Source organism: Oncorhynchus mykiss, chromosome 11 (genome assembly GCF_013265735.2).
Source record: "Oncorhynchus mykiss isolate Arlee chromosome 11, USDA_OmykA_1.1, whole genome shotgun sequence".
In the NCBI taxonomy this organism is placed as follows: Eukaryota; Metazoa; Chordata; class Actinopteri; order Salmoniformes; family Salmonidae; genus Oncorhynchus; species Oncorhynchus mykiss.
Window position 1 is genome coordinate 77,887,776 of NC_048575.1, and position 11,310 is coordinate 77,899,085.

The following is an 11,310-nucleotide window of genomic DNA, read 5'->3' on the forward strand; positions in this document are numbered from 1 at the left end:
AGGTCTAGAGAGGGGGATGAAGAGAGGGATTTAATAAAGGTCTAGAGAGGGGTATGAAGAGAGGGGGATGAAGAGAGGGATTTAATAAAGGTCTAGAGAGGGGGATGAAGAGGGATTTAATAAAGGTCTAGAGAGGGGGATAAAGAGAGGGATTTAATAAAGGTCTAGAGAGGGGGATGAAGAGAGGGATTTAATAAAGGTCTAGAGAGGGGGATGAAGATCGAACCTAAATATGCTCCACTGCTCACGAATTCTGAAGCATTGTCTACTTGGAAAATAATGAAAACTACAGTATCCTAGGCCAACTTACAGTGGTAGCCTAGACACTTCAACGATGAGCTATCTGTTCACCTGTTAGAAGTGATAATAGCCTATTTTAGTAGGCCACATTTAACTGAGAGATATGCATGGTTGTTGTTGTGGGAATATGAACTCATCATGGACAGAAACGTTTTATCCTGCAGTGGTTATGATTTATGTATTACTTTTATAAATACAATATTGTCTACTGGAGACATTTGACATGATAGTATTCAGACGTAGCCTACAAACCCAATGGTGAAGGTGAACCGTCTGCTCTACGGTTAAACTAGACAATGGTGAAGGTGAACCGTCTGCTGTACGGTTAAACTAGACAATGGTGAAGGTGAACCGTCTGCTCTACGGTTAAACTAGACAATGGTGAAGGTGAACCGTCTGCTCTACGGTTAAACTAGACAATGGTGAAGGTGAACCGTCTGCTCTACGGTTAAACTAGACAATGGTGAAGGTGAACCGTCTGCTCTACGGTTAAACTAGACAATGGTAAAGGTGAACCGTCTGCTCTACGGTTAAACTAGACAATGGTGAAGGTGAACCGTCTGCTCTACGGTTAAACTAGACAATGGTAAAGGTGAACCGTCTGCTCTACGGTTAAACTAGACAAGGGTGAAGGTGAACCGTCTGCTCTACGGTTAAACTGGACAATGGTGAAGGTGAACCGTCTGCTCTACGGTTAAACTATAATGAAAAAGGTGAACCGTCTGCTCTACGGTTAAACTAGACAAGGGTGAAGGTGAACCGTCTGCTCTACGGTTAAACTAGACAATGGTGAAGGTGAACCGTCTGCTCTACGGTTAAACTATAATGAAAAAGGTGAACCGTCTGCTCTACGGTTAAACTAGACAATGGTGAAGTTGAACCGTCTGCTCTACGGTTAAACTAGACAATGGTGAAGGTGAACCGTCTGCTCTACGGTTAAACTAGACAATGGTGAAGGTGAACCGTCTGCTCTACGGTTAAACTATAATGAAAAAGGTGAACCGTCTGCTCTACTGTTAAACTAGACAAGGGTGAAGGTGAACCGTCTGCTCTACGGTTAAACTAGACAATGGTGAAGGTGAACCGTCTGCTCTACGGTTAAACTATAATGAAAAAGGTGAACCGTCTGCTCTACGGTTAAACTAGACAAGGGTGAAGGTGAACCGTCTGCTCTACGGTTAAACTAGACAATGGTGAAGGTGAACCGTCTGCTCTACGGTTAAATTAGACAATGGTGAAGGTGAACCGTCTGCTCTACGGTTAAACTAGACAATGGTGAAGGTGAACCGTCTGCTCTACGGTTAAACTAGACAATGGTGAAGGTGAACCGTCTGCTCTACGGTTAAACTAGACAATGGTGAAGGTGAACCGTCTGCTCTACGGTTAAACTAGACAATGGTAAAGGTGAACCGTCTGCTCTACGGTTAAACTAGAAGCTTCGGATCGCATTGAGCAAAATACTTGACATAACTTATCTATTTACTACTGTCAAGTGGGTCCAGATGAAATGAGAGATGGGATCGATGGTACTCTATCCTAACTTGTTGCAGGCGTATAGGCTATTTTGAAACCATCAGTCAGAAAAGGTGAGGAATTTATTCTGCAATGATCAAATGAAATAGAGTAAATGATAGGTATATATATTTCCTACTTCCAATTCATTTTAGAATGCAAAGATAAATAATTCGATTTTTGCTCTTCTCTCTAATGGCAATTTATTGCATGTTGTTATTATATTTATTCACTGTTACCTGGGCGCCGAAGACGTGGATGTTGATTATGGCAGCCCTCTGCACCTCTCTGATTCAGAAGGGTTCGGTTAAATGCGGGAGACACGTTTCAGTTGAAGGCATTAAGTTGACAACTGACTAGGTATCCCACTTTACCTTTCCCTGCTAGGCTACAAGGCTACTTTTGCGTTCTTTCAATGCAAAAGAAACTGTGTGTGTACTCATGGTCTGAAGTTTGTGGCAGGATAGGAACTCTCTCACGTCAAGCTCAGTTTGTATAAATGTCGAGTTTTGCATGAAAAGTGGCACATGCCTGTTTTGGGTCATATTTTATATTTTATTGTTATTGTTATTGTTATTTAACTTGGCAAGTTGGTTAAGAACAACATTTTTATTTACAATGACTGGCCTACCCCGGGCCAGACCCGGATGACGCTGGGCCAAATTGTGCGCCGCCCCCTATGGGACTCGAGAATCACGGCCGATTTGTGATACAGCCTGGAATCGAAACAGGGTCGGTAGTGATGCCTCTTGCACTGACATGCAGTGTCTTAGACCGCTGCACCACTCAGGGGCCCAGAAAGATGAAGAGAGGGATATAATGAAAGGATGAAGAGAGAGATAATGAAGGTTTGGAGAGAGAGAGATCATGAAAGATGAAGAGAGGGATATAATAAAGGGACTGGAGAGGGATGAAGAGAGGGATATAATGAAGGTATGGAGAGAGAGATAATGACGTTTGGAGAGATAGATTATGAAGGGATGAGGAGGGGGATATAATGAAGGGATGAAGAGAGGGATATAATGAAGTTTGGAGAGAGAGATAATGGAGGTATTGAGAGAGATAATGGAGGTATGGCGAGAGAGATAATGAAGGTATGGAGAGAGAGATAATGAAGGGATGAAGAGAGGGATATAATGAAGGGATGAAGAGAGGGATATAATGAAGTTTGGAGAGAGATAATGGAGGTATTGAGAGAGATAATGGAGGTATGGCGAGAGAGATAATGAAGGTATGGAGAGAGAGATAATGAAGGTATGGAGAGAGATAATGAAGGTATGGAGAGAGAGATAATGAAGTTTGGAGAGAGAGATAATGAAGGGATGAGGAGGGGGATATAATGAAGGGATGAAGAGAGGGATATAATGAATTGATGAAGCTAGAGATAATGAAGTTTGGAGAGAGAGATAATGGAGGTATTGAGAGAGATAATGGAGGTATGGCGAGAGAGATAATGAAGGTATGGAGAGAGAGATAATGAAGGGATGAAGAGAGGGATATAATGAAGGGATGAAGAGAGGGATATAATGAAGTTTGGAGAGAGATAATGGAGGTATTGAGAGAGATAATGGAGGTATGGCGAGAGAGATAATGAAGGTATGGAGAGAGAGATAATGAAGGTATGGAGAGAGATAATGAAGGTATGGAGAGAGAGATAATGAAGTTTGGAGAGAGAGATAATGAAGGGATGAGGAGGGGGATATAATGAAGGGATGAAGAGAGGGATATAATGAATTGATGAAGCTAGAGATAATGAAGTTTGGAGAGAGAGATAATGGAGGTATTGAGAGAGATAATGGAGGTATGGTGAGAGAGATAATGAAGGTATGGAGAGAGATAATGAAGGTATGGAGAGAGATAATGAAGGTATGGAGAGAGATAATGAAGGTATGGAGAGAGATAATGAAGGTATGAGAGAGAGAAAATGAAGGTATGGAGAGATAGATGAAGGTATGGAGAGAGAGATAGTGAAGGTATGGAGAGAGATAATGAAGTTCGGATAGAGAGATAATGAAGTTTGGAGAGAGATAATGAATGTATGGAGAGATAGATAATGGAGGTATCGCGAGAGATAATGAAGGTATGGAGAGAGAGATAATGAAGGTATGGAGAGAGAGATAATGACGGTATGGAGAGAGAGGTAATGAAGGTATGGAGAGAGAGATAATGAAGGTATGGAGAGAGATAATTTTATTTTTTATTTTTTATTTTACCTTTATTTAACCAGGCAAGTCAGTTAAGAACAAATTCTTATTTTCAATGACGGCCTGGGAACAGTGGGTTAACTGCCTGTTCAGGGGCAGAACGACAGATTTGTACCTTGTCAGCTCGGGGGTTTGAACTCACAACCTTCCGGTTACTAGTCCAACGCTCTAACCACTAGGCTACCCTGCCGCCCCAATGAAGGTATGGAGAGAGATAATGAAGGTATGGAGAGAGAGATAATGAAATTTGGAGAGAGAGATAATGAAGGGATGAGGAGGGGGATATAATGAAGGGATGAAGAGGGATATAATGAATTGATGAAGCTAGAGATAATGAAGTTTGGAGAGAGAGATAATTGAGGTATTGAGAGAGATAATGGAGGTATGGTGAGAGAGATAATGAAGGTATGGAGAGAGATAATGAAGGTATGGAGAGAGATAATGAAGGTATGGAGAGAGATAATGAAGGTATGGAGAGAGAAAATGAAGGTATGGAGAGATAGATGAAGGTATGGAGAGAGATAATGAAGTTCGGATAGAGAGATAATGAAGTTTGGAGAGATAATTAATGTATGGAGAGATAGATAATGGAGGTATCGCGAGAGATAATGAAGGTATGGAGAGAGAGATAATGAAGGTATGGAGAGAGAGATAATGACTATATGGAGAGAGGTAATGAAGGTATGGAGAGAGAGATAATGGAGGTATGGAGAGAGAGATAATGCAGGGATGGTGAGAGAGATAATGAAGGTATGGTGAGAGAGATAATGAAGGCATGGATATAGAGATAATGAAGGTATGGAGAGAGAGACAATGAAGGTATGGAGAGAGATAATGAAGGTATGGAGAGAGATAATGAAGGTATGGATAGAGATAATGAAGTTATGGAGAGAGATAATGAATGTATGGAGAGAGAGATAATGAATGTATGGAGAGAGAGATAATGAAGGTATGGAGAGAGAGATACTGAAGGTATGGAGAGAGAGACAATGAAGGTATCGAGAGAGATAATGAAGGTAGGGAGAGAGAGATAATGAAGATATGGAGAGAGATAATGAAGGTATGGAGAGAGATAATGAAGGTATGGAGAGAGAGATAATGAAGGTATGAGAGAGATAATGAGGGTATGGAGAGAGACAATGAAGGTATGAAGAGAGAGATAATGAAGGTATGGAGAGAGAGAGATAATGAAGGTATGGAGAGCGAGATGATGAAGGTATGGAGAGAGAGATAATGAAGAGAGAGATAATGAAGGTATGGAGAGATAATGAAGTTATGGAGAGAGATAATGAAGATATGGAGAGCGATAATGAAGGTATGGAGAGAGATAATGAAGGTATGGAGAGAGAGATAATGAAGGTATGGAGAGAGAGATAATGAAGATATGGAGAGATAGATAATGAAGGTATGGAGAGAGATATAATGAAGGTATGGAGAGAGAGACATAATGAAGGTATAGAGAGAGATAATGGTATGGAGAGAGAGATAATGAAGATATGGATAGAGAGATAATGGTATGGAGAGAGAGATAATGAAGGAATGGATAGAGCTTAAAGCCTTGTAGAGGGAAGGAGATCAGCGTCTGATAAGGTCCCCTCCTGTCTTTGACTGAATCATCCATCTATCCCTTTTCTCAGTCTTCATCTGTCCGTTTCAGCCCCTTTATTAGTCCATTACTCTGTCCATTTTCTTTGTTTGTTTTGTTAGTGGAACAAGAGGCTCCTGTCCAGAGGTTACTCTTCCGGAGGGGAGATTAGGCTGAACACACACACACTCCTGTGTATTCTGAATAGGGCCTCTGGCTGTTTAGGAGATTGGATAGTCACACACACACACACACCCACATTACGGCACGCTCATACACACATCGACCTATACTGTAAATACTCTCTGACATATTGACAGGAAATCAAAGAGGCTATTTATAGAGGCAGGGATGAAATGAGGTGATGGAGGGGAGTGAGCTGGATAGACTTACTCAGGTGGTTCCTATATTTAACACCACTTTCCCAGCCAGGATCTATCATTAACACCACTGTCCCAGTGCCTAAGGGTCCCAGACAGGATCTATCATTAACACCACTGTCCCAGTGCCCAGGGGGCCCAGCCAGGATCTGTAACACAGGTGTGACCCCGGTCGATAGTCACTCTCCCAGCATGATGAGACCCAACCCTGGGCTGGATGGAGGGAAGAACAAGAGGAAGAGGCATAAGGATAGAGAATCTGAGAAAAATGAGATGGAGGAAAAAATGATGACAAATTGAAGATGGAGAAAAATATGAGGGACAGAGGGGGAGAGAGAGAGATTTTGAAAAAGATTGGAACATTGTTTATTTCTCAAAAGCTCCACTGCTTAACGCTCTAATTCTCTCTCTCTCTCTCTCTCTGTGTATCTGTCTGTCTCCTACTTGTATTTTTTTCTAACGTTAAATGGTCCCTGCATAATGACTTTCTAAGCACTTAATGCAGATGTTCATATCTAAATGGTGCACGAGGACAGATCTGGGGTTACAGTTGTGTTTTTTTGTAGCTTGGAAGTCATGTGTTTGTGTGTGTTAACTCTCGTCTGTGTGGAAGGTGTCTTTTTTGGGGACTTTCATGTTTTTGGGGATTTGAGGTATTATATTTTAATATGTTAGAGATGAATGAGATCATTATACCAGCAGCACTCCATAACAGCCGTAGTGTTATGCTGTCTACCGGTCTTCAAAAACCTTCAATTAGCCTACAGCACAACTCTCTCAACTGTATGTTGAGTGGCATGTTTAAAAACCAATCAAACATTTCTAATTTGATAACATTTCTGTTCATTTTTCTTTTTAAATAAAAAAAAAAAAAAAAATAGTTTTGTTTTTGGTCCTGTGTGATAAACTACCATAATAATAATATAATAATGCACTAATGAAACAGTAGCTTTAATAATAGACATCTTTCACCCACTGGATAAAGAATACATTTAATGAGATCTAAAATGAGCTATGTACACAAGGCCATGTGTAATAATATGAATCGACCAACAAAATGACTGTCTACCAGTGAATAGTTGTCTTCTTCTTCTGTTTCTATTTCTCTGCAGTCTGCTCTCAGAAATCCACCCTGATTGAGTTTCCCGTCCCCCTTCACATCATGTCTAACCAGCTGTATAGATGATATTAGTCTCTGGTTACGTCCAAAATAACACCCAATAATAGTGTGGGCTGCGGTCAAAAGTAGTGCACTATATAGGGAATAGGGTGCCATTTGGGATTTAAACCCTTTTACAAGAGAACAATGGGGTACTTCTTCGTAATGGGGAGAGCATAGTCATCAGTCATTGAGTGAAGTTAATCTGAAGATATTTCAATAGAAACGGAGGTCGTATGGATTGTGAATAATTGTTTAGATAATGAGATAATATGCCCTGTTTGTCATCATAGACTGCTGGCTGCTGTAGACTGTGGAGGGGTCTGCTGGCTGCTGTAGACTGTGGAGGGGTCTGCTGGCTGCTGTAGACTGTGGAGGGGTCTGCTGGCTGCTGTAGACTGTGGAGGGGTCTGCTGGCTGCTGTAGACTGTGGAGGGGTCTGCTGGCTGCTGTAGACTGTGGAGGGGTCTGCTGGCTGCTGTAGACTGTGGAGGGGTCTGACTGCTGCTGTAGACTGTGGAGGGGTCTGCTGGCTGCTGTAGACTGGAGGGGTCTGACGGCTGCTGTAGACTGGAGGGGTCTGCTGGCTGCTGTAGACTGGAGGGGTCTGCTGGTTGCTGTAGACTGGAGGGGTCTGACGGCTGCTGTAGACTGGAGGGGTCTGCTGGCTGCTGTAGACTGGAGGGGTCTGCTGGCTGCTGTAGACTGGAGGGGTCTGACGGCTGCTGTAGACTGGAGGGGTCTGCTGGCTGCTGTAGACTGTGGAGGGGTCTGCTGGCTGCTGTAGACTGGAGGGGTCTGACGGCTGCTGTAGACTGGAGGGGTCTGCTGGCTGCTGTAGACTGGAGGGGTCTGCTGGCTGCTGTAGACTGGAGGGGTCTGACGGCTGCTGTAGACTGGAGGGGTCTGACGGCTGCTGTAGACTGGAGGGGTCTGCTGGCTGCTGTAGACTGGAGGGGTCTGACGGCTGCTGTAGACTGGAGGGGTCTGCTGGCTGCTGTAGACTGTGGAGGGGTCTGCTGGCTGCTGTAGACTGTGGAGGTGTCTGCTGGCTGCTGTAGACTGGAGGGGTCTGACGGCTGCTGTAGACTGTGGAGGGGTCTGACGGCTGCTGTAGACTGTGGAGGGGTCTGACGGCTGCTGTAGACTGTGGAGGGGTCTGCTGGCTGCTGTAGACTGGAGGGGTCTGACGGCTGCTGTAGACTGGAGGGGTCTGCTGGCTGCTGTAGACTGTGGAGGGGTCTGCAGGCTGCTGTAGACTGTGGAGGGGTCTGCTGGCTGCTGTAGACTGTGGAGGGGTCTGCTGGCTGCTGTAGACTGTGGAGGGATCTGACGGCTGCTGTAGACTGTGGAGGGGTCTGACGGCTGCTGTAGACTGTGGAGGGGTCTGACGGCTGCTGTAGACTGGAAGGGTCTGCTGGCTGCTGTAGACTGTGGAGTGGTCTGACAGCTGCTGTAGACTGTTGAGGGGTCTGACGGCTGCTGTAGACTGGAGGGGTCTGACGGCTGCTGTAGACTGTCGAGGGGTCAGCGGAATGGAAATTGAAATCTGTTGGTAAATGAGGCCCCCGAGGCCTCCCTCTTCTCCCCCCAAGGCTTCCTCTCTCCTCGTCTCCTTTATCTTGTCCTCCTCTCCTCTCTCCCCCCCAGTCCTCCCGCTTCTTCCCCGGGGAGACGGGCTTCTCATGCTGCTGGCATTTACAATCTGCTCCCCAATTATCTACCTTCAGCTTCTACAGCCTGGCCCCTGGCAAGAGAATAATAAAGCCCATCTCTGTACACACACACACACACGCACGCACGCACACACGCACACACCACCGTCCAATCCTCTCTGAATGCCCATCTCTGCCCTCCCATGCAATGCCTCCCTAATATATTGTAGCTCTTTTCGTCACCATGTTGCTGGTACATTGGCAATGGAGTGTCACTCCTACTTTCTCTGTAGTATGGAACTTGAAGGAGCTGTAGTCTTACAGACCAGATTGTTGTGGTTCTCAGTGCTTTCTGTAGGCCTAGGCCCAGCCCCCACACGAGTGGGAGAGGGTTATTTGTCAGCAGAGATTTGTTACAATTTTCTAAGTAATTAATTCCCATGGGGTTCACCAAAACATTGTTGTGCAGACCTATTGTTAGGCCTACCAGGTGTTCCTGTGAGGAGGTTGTCCATAGATACTGTTTCCATCCAGTAGGTCTCCTGTGAGGAGGTTGTCCATAGATACTGTTTCCATCCAGTAGGTCTCCTGTGAGGAGGTTGTCCATAGATACTGTTTCCATCCAGTAGTTCTCCTGTGAGGAGGTTGTCCATAGATACTGTTTCCATCCAGTAGTTATCCTGTGAGGAGGTTGTCCATAGATACTGTTTCCATCCGGTAGCTCTCCTGTGAGGAGGTTGTCCATAGATACTGTTTCCATCCAGTAGGTCTCCTGTGAGGAGGTTGTCCATAGATACTGTTTCCATCCAGTAGGTCTCCTGTGAGGAGGTTGTCCATAGATACTGTTTCCATCCAGTAGGTCTCCTGTGAGGAGGTTGTCCATAGATACTGTTTCCATCCAGTTGTTCTCCTGTGAGGAGGTTGTCCATAGATACTGTGTCCATCCAGTAGTTCTCCTGTGAGGAGGTTGTCCATAGATACTGTTTCCATCCAGTTGTTCTCCTGTGAGGAGGTTGTCCATAGATACTGTTTCCATCCAGTAGGTCTCCTGTGAGGAGGTTGTCCATAGATACTGTGTCCATCCAGTAGTTCTCCTGTGAGGAGGTTGTCCATAGATACTGTGTCCATCCAGTAGTTCTCCTGTGAGGAGGTTGTCCATAGATACTGTTTCCATCCGGTAGCTCTCCTGTGAGGAGGTTGTCCATAGATACTGTTTCCATCCAGTAGGTCTCCTGTGAGGAGGTTGTCCATAGATACTGTTTCCATCCAGTAGGTCTCCTGTGAGGAGGTTGTCCATAGATACTGTTTCCATCCAGTTGTTCTCCTGTGAGGAGGTTGTCCATAGATACTGTGTCCATCCAGTAGTTCTCCTGTGAGGAGGTTGTCCATAGATACTGTTTCCATCCAGTTGTTCTCCTGTGAGGAGGTTGTCCATAGATACTGTGTCCATCCAGTAGTTCTCCTGTGAGGAGGTTGTCCATAGATACTGTGTCCATCCAGTAGTTCTCCTGTGAGGAGGTTGTCCATAGATACTGTTTCCATCCAGTTGTTCTCCTGTGAGGAGGTTGTCCATAGATAATATGTATTTATTTACTAACGCATTCTTTAAGGCTTTGGGCCAATAATGCAGTGGTCAGAGTATTAGGATCACTTGCACAGTGTTAATTGTCCCTCTTCTTCTCTTCCAGATAAGTTCAATGCCTACGTGACACTGAAGGTGCAGAATGTCAAAAGCACGACCATCACGGTGCGCGGGGACCAGCCATGCTGGGAACAGGACTTCATGTTGTAAGTACAGTATGAGACATGACATGCTGTTCATCCCCCAGGCCTGGAGTTGGCGCTGTCTCTGAGAGCGTTGGTGCTGTCTCAGTGTTGGCGCTGTCTCTGAGAGCGTTGGCGCTGTCTCTGAGAGCGTTGGCGCTGTCTCTGAGAGCGTTGGCGCTGTCTCAGAGCGTTGGCGCTGTCTCTGTCTCTGAGAGCGTTGGCCCTGTCTCTGAGAGCTTTGGCGCTGTCTCTGAGAGCGATGTCCTAAGTATATATTTTTTTTACATGAATTTTAATGTTACTGTCACCAGTACAATTTAACCAAAAAACATAAAAATATGTAATTTTGTCCTTGAAACATTTAAATTGAAATACTGTAGAATTCAATGAATTCTTATGAAGGACTTCTGAGGAGTGCCAATATGGTGGCTTCAAAGCCTCTGCTTGGCCAATACATAGCATCAGCAATCCAGGGTTCGTATAGACATCACTGGTTCTGTTCTAATGGAATGAGTGAGAGGGAATGAGACCCTGGCCGTTAGGACCAGTGTTGGGGAGTAGTGAACTAAATATATTTCAACTAGTAATTTAACTACATTTTGCAGTAGCTTGGTGGTCGTTTAACTAAATTCAAATCTTGGTAGTGTTTTTGGTAGTTAATAACCTTTTTGACATGTAGGGGTGTAGCTAACTTCTGGAACTACACACTATTATTTTGTTAAAAGAAAACAAAATATTGGTTTACACG